Below are 14,773 nucleotides of genomic sequence, written 5' to 3'. Positions count from 1 at the left end.
CTGTGTTTCCGGCATTTCACATTGGAACACCTCATTCACCTTCCTTGTCTTCTCTCCGCCCTCCCTTTTAGGTAAGTTAAAGAGCTGCACCTGAGCCAGCCACTGATTGATTGATTGATTGATTGATTGATTGATTGATTGATTGATTGATTGATTGATGCAGCACAACAGTCAAATAGTGGAGTGGAGTAGGGGAACAGCAAACAGCCAATAAAGCAGCCCGCCCGCTCGCCTGCCCGCCACAATGGACCTACCTGTGTACACTAGATGGATGTGATGGAATGTACTGTCGTCCCTACATTTCAAGAAGAAGTAAGAATTGCAGTTGCAACAAAGCCTTGCTTGCCTACAAAGAGAGCAGCAATTTGGATTTGTTACTATGTTACCTAGAAGAATAACAAACTGTGCAAGGATGGAGGTTGTAGGAGCAAGGAGAAGTTGTCTGTAAAGTTGGTGGATGCCTATTTTCCATTTTGCAGTCCCTTGTCTCCCTCTTGTGGCCTCCTGGAGGCAACTAGCTGTGCAAAAAAAAGACAGCCTGGCGGCCGGCTGTTGCAGTGTTGCCCTCTCAGGCAACACTGAGTGACTGACTGAGCCTCACCGTCTTATATAAAGTTCAGACGGAACTTTGCACGTGTCATAGTGGAGCCCTCAGGATTCCAGAGCCAACTTTCTGACATCATAATGGGGCCTCAGAGATAAAAGCCTGGGCCCAGGCAGTGTTGGTCAGTGCTGCTCAGCAGGCAGCACTGGACTGGACTGGATTACAGCTGATACAAGGTGTGAAGGAACAAGGGGTGGCTGTGGGCATGCACTTGCTGCCGCTGCCAGTGTTTATCTGCATGGCAGCAGGGCATTTGGGCGTTGCCAGGAAGGCGTTTTTATGTAGATTCCTCCTCTTTCAGCACTGCATTGTGGTGCAAGCAAAAGAAGCAAATCCTGTCTGGCTTCCTCTCCGGCCTTTATTCACCTCCCGTGTAGCTGTGAGTGTGTGAGCCTGCAGGGCCCCATGGAATTGCCTAGAAGTAGGCTGAATCGCTGCAAGGGCTGAACAGCAGTATCGGGCAGGCTCGGGCAACGCGCGGCCCGTTCGGGTTATCGCTTCTCGGCCTTTTGGCTAAGATCAAGTGTAGTATCTGTTCTTATCAGTTTAATATCTGATACGTCCCCTATCTGGGGACCATATATTAAATGGATTTTTAGAACAGGGAGATGGAAATAGAGCTTGCTCTGTCCACTCCACGCATTGACCTGGTATTGCAGTATTTCCAGGACCGGTGCACCCTTTCCTTATGTGTTGACTAAAAGCAGATTCCAAAAGTGTTTTTTGTCTTTGCTATTGTTTCTGTCTTTCTGAAGGGATCTCCCCTTTTAATCCCATTATTTCAACACCTGTTGGACAATGCATGAGTGATAATGAGCTCATTGATTAAATGCAATTAATGAATAGATTGCCACCTCTTGTTGTGTGTCGTCTGTGTTTCTGTGTTTCCGGCATTTCACATTGGAACACCTCATTCACCTTCCTTGTCTTCTCTCCGCCCTCCCTTTTAGGTAAGTTAAAGAGCTGCACCTGAGCCAGCCACTGATTGATTGATTGATTGATTGATTGATTGATTGATTGATTGATTGATTGATGCAGCACAACAGTCAAATAGTGGAGTGGAGTAGGGGAACAGCAAACAGTCAATAAAGCAGCCCGCCCGCTCGCCTGCCCGCCACAATGGACCTACCTGTGTACACTAGATGGATGTGATGGAATGTACTGTCGTCCCTACATTTCAAGAAGAAGTAAGAATTGCAGTTGCAACAAAGCCTTGATTGCCTACAAAGAGAGCAGCAATTTGGATTTGTTGCTATGTTACCTAGAAGAATAACAAACTGTGCAAGGATGGAGGTTGTAGGAGCAAGGAGAAGTTGTCTGTAAAGTTGGTGGATGCCTATTTTCCATTTTGCAGTCCCTTGTCTCCCTCTTGTGGCCTCCTGGAGGCAACTAGCTGTGCAAAAAAAAGACAGCCTGGCGGCCGGCTGTTGCAGTGTTGCCCTCTCAGGCAACACTGAGTGACTGACTGAGCCTCACCGTCTTATATAAAGTTCAGACGGAACTTTGCACGTGTCATAGTGGAGCCCTCAGGATTCCAGAGCCAGCTTTCTGACATCATAATGGGGCCTCAGAGATAAAAGCCTGGGCCCAGGCAGTGTTGGTCAGTGCTGCTCAGCAGGCAGCACTGGACTGGACTGGATTACAGCTGATACAAGGTGTGAAGGAACAAGGGGTGGCTGTGGGCATGCACTTGCTGCCGCTGCCAGTGTTTATCTGCATGGCAGCAGGGCATTTGGGCGTTGCCAGGAAGGCGTTTTTATGTAGATTCCTCCTCTTTCAGCACTGCATTGTGGTGCAAGCAAAAGAAGCAAATCCTGTCTGGCTTCCTCTCCGGCCTTTATTCACCTCCCGTGTAGCTGTGAGTGTGTGAGCCTGCAGGGCCCCATGGAATTGCCTAGAAGTAGGCTGAATCGCTGCAAGGGCTGAACAGCAGTATCGGGCAGGCTCGGGCAACGCGCGGCCCGTTCGGGTTATCGCTTCTCGGCCTTTTGGCTAAGATCAAGTGTAGTATCTGTTCTTATCAGTTTAATATCTGATACGTCCCCTATCTGGGGACCATATATTAAATGGATTTTTAGAACAGGGAGATGGAAATAGAGCTTGCTCTGTCCACTCCACGCATTGACCTGGTATTGCAGTATTTCCAGGACCGGTGCACCCTTTCCTTATGTGTTGACTAAAAGCAGATTCCAAAAGTGTTTTTTGTCTTTGCTATTGTTTCTGTCTTTCTGAAGGGATCTCCCCTTTTAATCCCATTATTTCAACACCTGTTGGACAATGCATGAGTGATAATGAGCTCATTGATTAAATGCAATTAATGAATAGATTGCCACCTCTTGTTGTGTGTCGTCTGTGTTTCTGTGTTTCCGGCATTTCACATTGGAACACCTCATTCACCTTCCTTGTCTTCTCTCCGCCCTCCCTTTTAGGTAAGTTAAAGAGCTGCACCTGAGCCAGCCACTGATTGATTGATTGATTGATTGATTGATTGATTGATTGATTGATGCAGCACAACAGTCAAATAGTGGAGTGGAGTAGGGGAACAGCAAACAGCCAATAAAGCAGCCCGCCCGCTCGCCTGCCCGCCACAATGGACCTACCTGTGTACACTAGATGGATGTGATGGAATGTACTGTCGTCCCTACATTTCAAGAAGAAGTAAGAATTGCAGTTGCAACAAAGCCTTGCTTGCCTACAAAGAGAGCAGCAATTTGGATTTGTTACTATGTTACCTAGAAGAATAACAAACTGTGCAAGGATGGAGGTTGTAGGAGCAAGGAGAAGTTGTCTGTAAAGTTGGTGGATGCCTATTTTCCATTTTGCAGTCCCTTGTCTCCCTCTTGTGGCCTCCTGGAGGCAACTAGCTGTGCAAAAAAAAGACAGCCTGGCGGCCGGCTGTTGCAGTGTTGCCCTCTCAGGCAACACTGAGTGACTGACTGAGCCTCACCGTCTTATATAAAGTTCAGACGGAACTTTGCACGTGTCATAGTGGAGCCCTCAGGATTCCAGAGCCAGCTTTCTGACATCATAATGGGGCCTCAGAGATAAAAGCCTGGGCCCAGGCAGTGTTGGTCAGTGCTGCTCAGCAGGCAGCACTGGACTGGATTACAGCTGATACAAGGTGTGAAGGAACAAGGGGTGGCTGTGGGCATGCACTTGCTGCCGCTGCCAGTGTTTATCTGCATGGCAGCAGGGCATTTGGGCGTTGCCAGGAAGGCGTTTTTATGTAGATTCCTCCTCTTTCAGCACTGCATTGTGGTGCAAGCAAAAGAAGCAAATCCTGTCTGGCTTCCTCTCCGGCCTTTATTCACCTCCCGTGTAGCTGTGAGTGTGTGAGCCTGCAGGGCCCCATGGAATTGCCTAGAAGTAGGCTGAATCGCTGCAAGGGCTGAACAGCAGTATCGGGCAGGCTCGGGCAACGCGCGGCCCGTTCGGGTTATCGCTTCTCGGCCTTTTGGCTAAGATCAAGTGTAGTATCTGTTCTTATCAGTTTAATATCTGATACGTCCCCTATCTGGGGACCATATATTAAATGGATTTTTAGAACAGGGAGATGGAAATAGAGCTTGCTCTGTCCACTCCACGCATTGACCTGGTATTGCAGTATTTCCAGGACCGGTGCACCCTTTCCTTATGTGTTGACTAAAAGCAGATTCCAAAAGTGTTTTTTGTCTTTGCTATTGTTTCTGTCTTTCTGAAGGGATCTCCCCTTTTAATCCCATTATTTCAACACCTGTTGGACAATGCATGAGTGATAATGAGCTCATTGATTAAATGCAATTAATGAATAGATTGCCACCTCTTGTTGTGTGTCGTCTGTGTTTCTGTGTTTCCGGCATTTCACATTGGAACACCTCATTCACCTTCCTTGTCTTCTCTCCGCCCTCCCTTTTAGGTAAGTTAAAGAGCTGCACCTGAGCCAGCCACTGATTGATTGATTGATTGATTGATTGATTGATTGATTGATTGATTGATTGATTGATGCAGCACAACAGTCAAATAGTGGAGTGGAGTAGGGGAACAGCAAACAGCCAATAAAGCAGCCCGCCCGCTCGCCTGCCCGCCACAATGGACCTACCTGTGTACACTAGATGGATGTGATGGAATGTACTGTCGTCCCTACATTTCAAGAAGAAGTAAGAATTGCAGTTGCAACAAAGCCTTGCTTGCCTACAAAGAGAGCAGCAATTTGGATTTGTTACTATGTTACCTAGAAGAATAACAAACTGTGCAAGGATGGAGGTTGTAGGAGCAAGGAGAAGTTGTCTGTAAAGTTGGTGGATGCCTATTTTCCATTTTGCAGTCCCTTGTCTCCCTCTTGTGGCCTCCTGGAGGCAACTAGCTGTGCAAAAAAAAGACAGCCTGGCGGCCGGCTGTTGCAGTGTTGCCCTCTCAGGCAACACTGAGTGACTGACTGAGCCTCACCGTCTTATATAAAGTTCAGACGGAACTTTGCACGTGTCATAGTGGAGCCCTCAGGATTCCAGAGCCAGCTTTCTGACATCATAATGGGGCCTCAGAGATAAAAGCCTGGGCCCAGGCAGTGTTGGTCAGTGCTGCTCAGCAGGCAGCACTGGACTGGACTGGATTACAGCTGATACAAGGTGTGAAGGAACAAGGGGTGGCTGTGGGCATGCACTTGCTGCCGCTGCCAGTGTTTATCTGCATGGCAGCAGGGCATTTGGGCGTTGCCAGGAAGGCGTTTTTATGTAGATTCCTCCTCTTTCAGCACTGCATTGTGGTGCAAGCAAAAGAAGCAAATCCTGTCTGGCTTCCTCTCCGGCCTTTATTCACCTCCCGTGTAGCTGTGAGTGTGTGAGCCTGCAGGGCCCCATGGAATTGCCTAGAAGTAGGCTGAATCGCTGCAAGGGCTGAACAGCAGTATCGGGCAGGCTCGGGCAACGCGCGGCCCGTTCGGGTTATCGCTTCTCGGCCTTTTGGCTAAGATCAAGTGTAGTATCTGTTCTTATCAGTTTAATATCTGATACGTCCCCTATCTGGGGACCATATATTAAATGGATTTTTAGAACAGGGAGATGGAAATAGAGCTTGCTCTGTCCACTCCACGCATTGACCTGGTATTGCAGTATTTCCAGGACCGGTGCACCCTTTCCTTATGTGTTGACTAAAAGCAGATTCCAAAAGTGTTTTTTGTCTTTGCTATTGTTTCTGTCTTTCTGAAGGGATCTCCCCTTTTAATCCCATTATTTCAACACCTGTTGGACAATGCATGAGTGATAATGAGCTCATTGATTAAATGCAATTAATGAATAGATTGCCACCTCTTGTTGTGTGTCGTCTGTGTTTCTGTGTTTCCGGCATTTCACATTGGAACACCTCATTCACCTTCCTTGTCTTCTCTCCGCCCTCCCTTTTAGGTAAGTTAAAGAGCTGCACCTGAGCCAGCCACTGATTGATTGATTGATTGATTGATTGATTGATTGATTGATGCAGCACAACAGTCAAATAGTGGAGTGGAGTAGGGGAACAGCAAACAGCCAATAAAGCAGCCCGCCCGCTCGCCTGCCCGCCACAATGGACCTACCTGTGTACACTAGATGGATGTGATGGAATGTACTGTCGTCCCTACATTTCAAGAAGAAGTAAGAATTGCAGTTGCAACAAAGCCTTGCTTGCCTACAAAGAGAGCAGCAATTTGGATTTGTTACTATGTTACCTAGAAGAATAACAAACTGTGCAAGGATGGAGGTTGTAGGAGCAAGGAGAAGTTGTCTGTAAAGTTGGTGGATGCCTATTTTCCATTTTGCAGTCCCTTGTCTCCCTCTTGTGGCCTCCTGGAGGCAACTAGCTGTGCAAAAAAAAGACAGCCTGGCGGCCGGCTGTTGCAGTGTTGCCCTCTCAGGCAACACTGAGTGACTGACTGAGCCTCACCGTCTTATATAAAGTTCAGACGGAACTTTGCACGTGTCATAGTGGAGCCCTCAGGATTCCAGAGCCAGCTTTCTGACATCATAATGGGGCCTCAGAGATAAAAGCCTGGGCCCAGGCAGTGTTGGTCAGTGCTGCTCAGCAGGCAGCACTGGACTGGACTGGATTACAGCTGATACAAGGTGTGAAGGAACAAGGGGTGGCTGTGGGCATGCACTTGCTGCCGCTGCCAGTGTTTATCTGCATGGCAGCAGGGCATTTGGGCGTTGCCAGGAAGGCGTTTTTATGTAGATTCCTCCTCTTTCAGCACTGCATTGTGGTGCAAGCAAAAGAAGCAAATCCTGTCTGGCTTCCTCTCCGGCCTTTATTCACCTCCCGTGTAGCTGTGAGTGTGTGAGCCTGCAGGGCCCCATGGAATTGCCTAGAAGTAGGCTGAATCGCTGCAAGGGCTGAACAGCAGTATCGGGCAGGCTCGGGCAACGCGCGGCCCGTTCGGGTTATCGCTTCTCGGCCTTTTGGCTAAGATCAAGTGTAGTATCTGTTCTTATCAGTTTAATATCTGATACGTCCCCTATCTGGGGACCATATATTAAATGGATTTTTAGAACAGGGAGATGGAAATAGAGCTTGCTCTGTCCACTCCACGCATTGACCTGGTATTGCAGTATTTCCAGGACCGGTGCACCCTTTCCTTATGTGTTGACTAAAAGCAGATTCCAAAAGTGTTTTTTGTCTTTGCTATTGTTTCTGTCTTTCTGAAGGGATCTCCCCTTTTAATCCCATTATTTCAACACCTGTTGGACAATGCATGAGTGATAATGAGCTCATTGATTAAATGCAATTAATGAATAGATTGCCACCTCTTGTTGTGTGTCGTCTGTGTTTCTGTGTTTCCGGCATTTCACATTGGAACACCTCATTCACCTTCCTTGTCTTCTCTCCGCCCTCCCTTTTAGGTAAGTTAAAGAGCTGCACCTGAGCCAGCCACTGATTGATTGATTGATTGATTGATTGATTGATTGATGCAGCACAACAGTCAAATAGTGGAGTGGAGTAGGGCAACAGCAAACAGCCAATAAAGCAGCCCGCCCGCTCGCCTGCCCGCCACAATGGACCTACCTGTGTACACTAGATGGATGTGATGGAATGTACTGTCGTCCCTACATTTCAAGAAGAAGTAAGAATTACAGTTGCAACAAAGCCTTGCTTGCCTACAAAGAGAGCAGCAATTTGGATTTGTTACTATGTTACCTAGAAGAATAACAAACTGTGCAAGGATGGAGGTTGTAGGAGCAAGGAGAAGTTGTCTGTAAAGTTGGTGGATGCCTATTTTCCATTTTGCAGTCCCTCGTCTCCCTCTTGTGGCCTCCTGGAGGCAACTAGCTGTGCAAAAAAAAGACAGCCTGGCGGCCGGCTGTTGCAGTGTTGCCCTCTCAGGCAACACTGAGTGACTGACTGAGCCTCACCGTCTTATATAAAGTTCAGACGGAACTTTGCACGTGTCATAGTGGAGCCCTCAGGATTCCAGAGCCAGCTTTCTGACATCATAATGGGGCCTCAGAGATAAAAGCCTGGGCCCAGGCAGTGTTGGTCAGTGCTGCTCAGCAGGCAGCACTGGACTGGACTGGATTACAGCTGATACAAGGTGTGAAGGAACAAGGGGTGGCTGTGGGCATGCACTTGCTGCCGCTGCCAGTGTTTATCTGCATGGCAGCAGGGCATTTGGGCGTTGCCAGGAAGGCGTTTTTATGTAGATTCCTCCTCTTTCAGCACTGCATTGTGGTGCAAGCAAAAGAAGCAAATCCTGTCTGGCTTCCTCTCCGGCCTTTATTCACCTCCCGTGTAGCTGTGAGTGTGTGAGCCTGCAGGGCCCCATGGAATTGCCTAGAAGTAGGCTGAATCGCTGCAAGGGCTGAACAGCAGTATCGGGCAGGCTCGGGCAACGCGCGGCCCGTTCGGGTTATCGCTTCTCGGCCTTTTGGCTAAGATCAAGTGTAGTATCTGTTCTTATCAGTTTAATATCTGATACGTCCCCTATCTGGGGACCATATATTAAATGGATTTTTAGAACAGGGAGATGGAAATAGAGCTTGCTCTGTCCACTCCACGCATTGACCTGGTATTGCAGTATTTCCAGGACCGGTGCACCCTTTCCTTATGTGTTGACTAAAAGCAGATTCCAAAAGTGTTTTTTGTCTTTGCTATTGTTTCTGTCTTTCTGAAGGGATCTCCCCTTTTAATCCCATTATTTCAACACCTGTTGGACAATGCATGAGTGATAATGAGCTCATTGATTAAATGCAATTAATGAATAGATTGCCACCTCTTGTTGTGTGTCGTCTGTGTTTCTGTGTTTCCGGCATTTCACATTGGAACACCTCATTCACCTTCCTTGTCTTCTCTCCGCCCTCCCTTTTAGGTAAGTTAAAGAGCTGCACCTGAGCCAGCCACTGATTGATTGATTGATTGATTGATTGATTGATTGATTGATTGATTGATGCAGCACAACAGTCAAATAGTGGAGTGGAGTAGGGGAACAGCAAACAGCCAATAAAGCAGCCCGCCCGCTCGCCTGCCCGCCACAATGGACCTACCTGTGTACACTAGATGGATGTGATGGAATGTACTGTCGTCCCTACATTTCAAGAAGAAGTAAGAATTGCAGTTGCAACAAAGCCTTGCTTGCCTACAAAGAGAGCAGCAATTTGGATTTGTTACTATGTTACCTAGAAGAATAACAAACTGTGCAAGGATGGAGGTTGTAGGAGCAAGGAGAAGTTGTCTGTAAAGTTGGTGGATGCCTATTTTCCATTTTGCAGTCCCTTGTCTCCCTCTTGTGGCCTCCTGGAGGCAACTAGCTGTGCAAAAAAAAGACAGCCTGGCGGCCGGCTGTTGCAGTGTTGCCCTCTCAGGCAACACTGAGTGACTGACTGAGCCTCACCGTCTTATATAAAGTTCAGACGGAACTTTGCACGTGTCATAGTGGAGCCCTCAGGATTCCAGAGCCAGCTTTCTGACATCATAATGGGGCCTCAGAGATAAAAGCCTGGGCCCAGGCAGTGTTGGTCAGTGCTGCTCAGCAGGCAGCACTGGACTGGACTGGATTACAGCTGATACAAGGTGTGAAGGAACAAGGGGTGGCTGTGGGCATGCACTTGCTGCCGCTGCCAGTGTTTATCTGCATGGCAGCAGGGCATTTGGGCGTTGCCAGGAAGGCGTTTTTATGTAGATTCCTCCTCTTTCAGCACTGCATTGTGGTGCAAGCAAAAGAAGCAAATCCTGTCTGGCTTCCTCTCCGGCCTTTATTCACCTCCCGTGTAGCTGTGAGTGTGTGAGCCTGCAGGGCCCCATGGAATTGCCTAGAAGTAGGCTGAATCGCTGCAAGGGCTGAACAGCAGTATCGGGCAGGCTCGGGCAACGCGCGGCCCGTTCGGGTTATCGCTTCTCGGCCTTTTGGCTAAGATCAAGTGTAGTATCTGTTCTTATCAGTTTAATATCTGATACGTCCCCTATCTGGGGACCATATATTAAATGGATTTTTAGAACAGGGAGATGGAAATAGAGCTTGCTCTGTCCACTCCACGCATTGACCTGGTATTGCAGTATTTCCAGGACCGGTGCACCCTTTCCTTATGTGTTGACTAAAAGCAGATTCCAAAAGTGTTTTTTGTCTTTGCTATTGTTTCTGTCTTTCTGAAGGGATCTCCCCTTTTAATCCCATTATTTCAACACCTGTTGGACAATGCATGAGTGATAATGAGCTCATTGATTAAATGCAATTAATGAATAGATTGCCACCTCTTGTTGTGTGTCGTCTGTGTTTCTGTGTTTCCGGCATTTCACATTGGAACACCTCATTCACCTTCCTTGTCTTCTCTCCGCCCTCCCTTTTAGGTAAGTTAAAGAGCTGCACCTGAGCCAGCCACTGATTGATTGATTGATTGATTGATTGATTGATTGATTGATTGATTGATTGATTGATGCAGCACAACAGTCAAATAGTGGAGTGGAGTAGGGGAACAGCAAACAGCCAATAAAGCAGCCCGCCCGCTCGCCTGCCCGCCACAATGGACCTACCTGTGTACACTAGATGGATGTGATGGAATGTACTGTCGTCCCTACATTTCAAGAAGAAGTAAGAATTGCAGTTGCAACAAAGCCTTGCTTGCCTACAAAGAGAGCAGCAATTTGGATTTGTTACTATGTTACCTAGAAGAATAACAAACTGTGCAAGGATGGAGGTTGTAGGAGCAAGGAGAAGTTGTCTGTAAAGTTGGTGGATGCCTATTTTCCATTTTGCAGTCCCTTGTCTCCCTCTTGTGGCCTCCTGGAGGCAACTAGCTGTGCAAAAAAAAGACAGCCTGGCGGCCGGCTGTTGCAGTGTTGCCCTCTCAGGCAACACTGAGTGACTGACTGAGCCTCACCGTCTTATATAAAGTTCAGACGGAACTTTGCACGTGTCATAGTGGAGCCCTCAGGATTCCAGAGCCAGCTTTCTGACATCATAATGGGGCCTCAGAGATAAAAGCCTGGGCCCAGGCAGTGTTGGTCAGTGCTGCTCAGCAGGCAGCACTGGACTGGACTGGATTACAGCTGATACAAGGTGTGAAGGAACAAGGGGTGGCTGTGGGCATGCACTTGCTGCCGCTGCCAGTGTTTATCTGCATGGCAGCAGGGCATTTGGGCGTTGCCAGGAAGGCGTTTTTATGTAGATTCCTCCTCTTTCAGCACTGCATTGTGGTGCAAGCAAAAGAAGCAAATCCTGTCTGGCTTCCTCTCCGGCCTTTATTCACCTCCCGTGTAGCTGTGAGTGTGTGAGCCTGCAGGGCCCCATGGAATTGCCTAGAAGTAGGCTGAATCGCTGCAAGGGCTGAACAGCAGTATCGGGCAGGCTCGGGCAACGCGCGGCCCGTTCGGGTTATCGCTTCTCGGCCTTTTGGCTAAGATCAAGTGTAGTATCTGTTCTTATCAGTTTAATATCTGATACGTCCCCTATCTGGGGACCATATATTAAATGGATTTTTAGAACAGGGAGATGGAAATAGAGCTTGCTCTGTCCACTCCACGCATTGACCTGGTATTGCAGTATTTCCAGGACCGGTGCACCCTTTCCTTATGTGTTGACTAAAAGCAGATTCCAAAAGTGTTTTTTGTCTTTGCTATTGTTTCTGTCTTTCTGAAGGGATCTCCCCTTTTAATCCCATTATTTCAACACCTGTTGGACAATGCATGAGTGATAATGAGCTCATTGATTAAATGCAATTAATGAATAGATTGCCACCTCTTGTTGTGTGTCGTCTGTGTTTCTGTGTTTCCGGCATTTCACATTGGAACACCTCATTCACCTTCCTTGTCTTCTCTCCGCCCTCCCTTTTAGGTAAGTTAAAGAGCTGCACCTGAGCCAGCCACTGATTGATTGATTGATTGATTGATTGATTGATTGATTGATTGATTGATGCAGCACAACAGTCAAATAGTGGAGTGGAGTAGGGGAACAGCAAACAGCCAATAAAGCAGCCCGCCCGCTCGCCTGCCCGCCACAATGGACCTACCTGTGTACACTAGATGGATGTGATGGAATGTACTGTCGTCCCTACATTTCAAGAAGAAGTAAGAATTGCAGTTGCAACAAAGCCTTGCTTGCCTACAAAGAGAGCAGCAATTTGGATTTGTTACTATGTTACCTAGAAGAATAACAAACTGTGCAAGGATGGAGGTTGTAGGAGCAAGGAGAAGTTGTCTGTAAAGTTGGTGGATGCCTATTTTCCATTTTGCAGTCCCTTGTCTCCCTCTTGTGGCCTCCTGGAGGCAACTAGCTGTGCAAAAAAAGACAGCCTGGCGGCCGGCTGTTGCAGTGTTGCCCTCTCAGGCAACACTGAGTGACTGACTGAGCCTCACCGTCTTATATAAAGTTCAGACGGAACTTTGCACGTGTCATAGTGGAGCCCTCAGGATTCCAGAGCCAGCTTTCTGACATCATAATGGGGCCTCAGAGATAAAAGCCTGGGCCCAGGCAGTGTTGGTCAGTGCTGCTCAGCAGGCAGCACTGGACTGGACTGGATTACAGCTGATACAAGGTGTGAAGGAACAAGGGGTGGCTGTGGGCATGCACTTGCTGCCGCTGCCAGTGTTTATCTGCATGGCAGCAGGGCATTTGGGCGTTGCCAGGAAGGCGTTTTTATGTAGATTCCTCCTCTTTCAGCACTGCATTGTGGTGCAAGCAAAAGAAGCAAATCCTGTCTGGCTTCCTCTCCGGCCTTTATTCACCTCCCGTGTAGCTGTGAGTGTGTGAGCCTGCAGGGCCCCATGGAATTGCCTAGAAGTAGGCTGAATCGCTGCAAGGGCTGAACAGCAGTATCGGGCAGGCTCGGGCAACGCGCGGCCCGTTCGGGTTATCGCTTCTCGGCCTTTTGGCTAAGATCAAGTGTAGTATCTGTTCTTATCAGTTTAATATCTGATACGTCCCCTATCTGGGGACCATATATTAAATGGATTTTTAGAACAGGGAGATGGAAATAGAGCTTGCTCTGTCCACTCCACGCATTGACCTGGTATTGCAGTATTTCCAGGACCGGTGCACCCTTTCCTTATGTGTTGACTAAAAGCAGATTCCAAAAGTGTTTTTTGTCTTTGCTATTGTTTCTGTCTTTCTGAAGGGATCTCCCCTTTTAATCCCATTATTTCAACACCTGTTGGACAATGCATGAGTGATAATGAGCTCATTGATTAAATGCAATTAATGAATAGATTGCCACCTCTTGTTGTGTGTCGTCTGTGTTTCTGTGTTTCCGGCATTTCACATTGGAACACCTCATTCACCTTCCTTGTCTTCTCTCCGCCCTCCCTTTTAGGTAAGTTAAAGAGCTGCACCTGAGCCAGCCACTGATTGATTGATTGATTGATTGATTGATTGATTGATTGATTGATTGATGCAGCACAACAGTCAAATAGTGGAGTGGAGTAGGGGAACAGCAAACAGCCAATAAAGCAGCCCGCCCGCTCGCCTGCCCGCCACAATGGACCTACCTGTGTACACTAGATGGATGTGATGGAATGTACTGTCGTCCCTACATTTCAAGAAGAAGTAAGAATTGCAGTTGCAACAAAGCCTTGCTTGCCTACAAAGAGAGCAGCAATTTGGATTTGTTACTATGTTACCTAGAAGAATAACAAACTGTGCAAGGATGGAGGTTGTAGGAGCAAGGAGAAGTTGTCTGTAAAGTTGGTGGATGCCTATTTTCCATTTTGCAGTCCCTTGTCTCCCTCTTGTGGCCTCCTGGAGGCAACTAGCTGTGCAAAAAAAAGACAGCCTGGCGGCCGGCTGTTGCAGTGTTGCCCTCTCAGGCAACACTGAGTGACTGACTGAGCCTCACCGTCTTATATAAAGTTCAGACGGAACTTTGCACGTGTCATAGTGGAGCCCTCAGGATTCCAGAGCCAGCTTTCTGACATCATAATGGGGCCTCAGAGATAAAAGCCTGGGCCCAGGCAGTGTTGGTCAGTGCTGCTCAGCAGGCAGCACTGGACTGGACTGGATTACAGCTGATACAAGGTGTGAAGGAACAAGGGGTGGCTGTGGGCATGCACTTGCTGCCGCTGCCAGTGTTTATCTGCATGGCAGCAGGGCATTTGGGCGTTGCCAGGAAGGCGTTTTTATGTAGATTCCTCCTCTTTCAGCACTGCATTGTGGTGCAAGCAAAAGAAGCAAATCCTGTCTGGCTTCCTCTCCGGCCTTTATTCACCTCCCGTGTAGCTGTGAGTGTGTGAGCCTGCAGGGCCCCATGGAATTGCCTAGAAGTAGGCTGAATCGCTGCAAGGGCTGAACAGCAGTATCGGGCAGGCTCGGGCAACGCGCGGCCCGTTCGGGTTATCGCTTCTCGGCCTTTTGGCTAAGATCAAGTGTAGTATCTGTTCTTATCAGTTTAATATCTGATACGTCCCCTATCTGGGGACCATATATTAAATGGATTTTTAGAACAGGGAGATGGAAATAGAGCTTGCTCTGTCCACTCCACGCATTGACCTGGTATTGCAGTATTTCCAGGACCGGTGCACCCTTTCCTTATGTGTTGACTAAAAGCAGATTCCAAAAGTGTTTTTTGTCTTTGCTATTGTTTCTGTCTTTCTGAAGGGATCTCCCCTTTTAATCCCATTATTTCAACACCTGTTGGACAATGCATGAGTGATAATGAGCTCATTGATTAAATGCAATTAATGAATAGATTGCCACCTCTTGTTGTGTGTCGTCTGTGTTTCTGTGTTTCCGGCATTTCACATTGG

At 47.8% G+C, this 14,773-nt stretch overlaps 10 non-coding genes across 10 annotated transcripts; all 10 read left to right on the top strand.

Annotated features, from left to right (window-relative positions):
- The first annotated feature begins 1,097 nt into the window (after positions 1–1,097).
- Positions 1,098–1,288, top strand: LOC142709618 (U2 spliceosomal RNA). The gene has a single exon (XR_012869086.1). It is a non-coding gene; the product is annotated as a U2 spliceosomal RNA (small nuclear RNA).
- Positions 1,289–2,576: 1,288 nt separating this feature from the next.
- Positions 2,577–2,767, top strand: LOC142709616 (U2 spliceosomal RNA). The gene has a single exon (XR_012869084.1). It is a non-coding gene; the product is annotated as a U2 spliceosomal RNA (small nuclear RNA).
- Positions 2,768–4,042: 1,275 nt separating this feature from the next.
- On the top strand, positions 4,043–4,233 carry LOC142709615 (U2 spliceosomal RNA). The gene has a single exon (XR_012869083.1). It is a non-coding gene; the product is annotated as a U2 spliceosomal RNA (small nuclear RNA).
- Positions 4,234–5,525: 1,292 nt separating this feature from the next.
- On the top strand, positions 5,526–5,716 carry LOC142709614 (U2 spliceosomal RNA). Its single transcript, XR_012869082.1, has one exon. It is a non-coding gene; the product is annotated as a U2 spliceosomal RNA (small nuclear RNA).
- A 1,276-nt stretch (positions 5,717–6,992) lies between these two features.
- LOC142709613 (U2 spliceosomal RNA) lies at positions 6,993–7,183 on the top strand. The gene has a single exon (XR_012869081.1). It is a non-coding gene; the product is annotated as a U2 spliceosomal RNA (small nuclear RNA).
- A 1,272-nt stretch (positions 7,184–8,455) lies between these two features.
- Positions 8,456–8,646, top strand: LOC142709611 (U2 spliceosomal RNA). The gene has a single exon (XR_012869080.1). It is a non-coding gene; the product is annotated as a U2 spliceosomal RNA (small nuclear RNA).
- A 1,284-nt stretch (positions 8,647–9,930) lies between these two features.
- Positions 9,931–10,121, top strand: LOC142709610 (U2 spliceosomal RNA). Its single transcript, XR_012869079.1, has one exon. It is a non-coding gene; the product is annotated as a U2 spliceosomal RNA (small nuclear RNA).
- Positions 10,122–11,413: 1,292 nt separating this feature from the next.
- Positions 11,414–11,604, top strand: LOC142709609 (U2 spliceosomal RNA). Its single transcript, XR_012869078.1, has one exon. It is a non-coding gene; the product is annotated as a U2 spliceosomal RNA (small nuclear RNA).
- A 1,283-nt stretch (positions 11,605–12,887) lies between these two features.
- Positions 12,888–13,078, top strand: LOC142709608 (U2 spliceosomal RNA). The gene has a single exon (XR_012869077.1). It is a non-coding gene; the product is annotated as a U2 spliceosomal RNA (small nuclear RNA).
- A 1,284-nt stretch (positions 13,079–14,362) lies between these two features.
- LOC142709607 (U2 spliceosomal RNA) lies at positions 14,363–14,553 on the top strand. Its single transcript, XR_012869076.1, has one exon. It is a non-coding gene; the product is annotated as a U2 spliceosomal RNA (small nuclear RNA).
- Positions 14,554–14,773: the final 220 nt, after the last annotated feature.

This window comes from Rhinoderma darwinii, unplaced genomic scaffold (genome assembly GCF_050947455.1).
Source record: "Rhinoderma darwinii isolate aRhiDar2 unplaced genomic scaffold, aRhiDar2.hap1 Scaffold_4176, whole genome shotgun sequence".
NCBI lineage: Eukaryota > Metazoa > Chordata > Amphibia > Anura > Rhinodermatidae > Rhinoderma > Rhinoderma darwinii.
The sequence above is the reverse complement of the archived record's forward strand: the minus strand, read 5'-3'. Positions and strand labels throughout refer to the sequence as shown.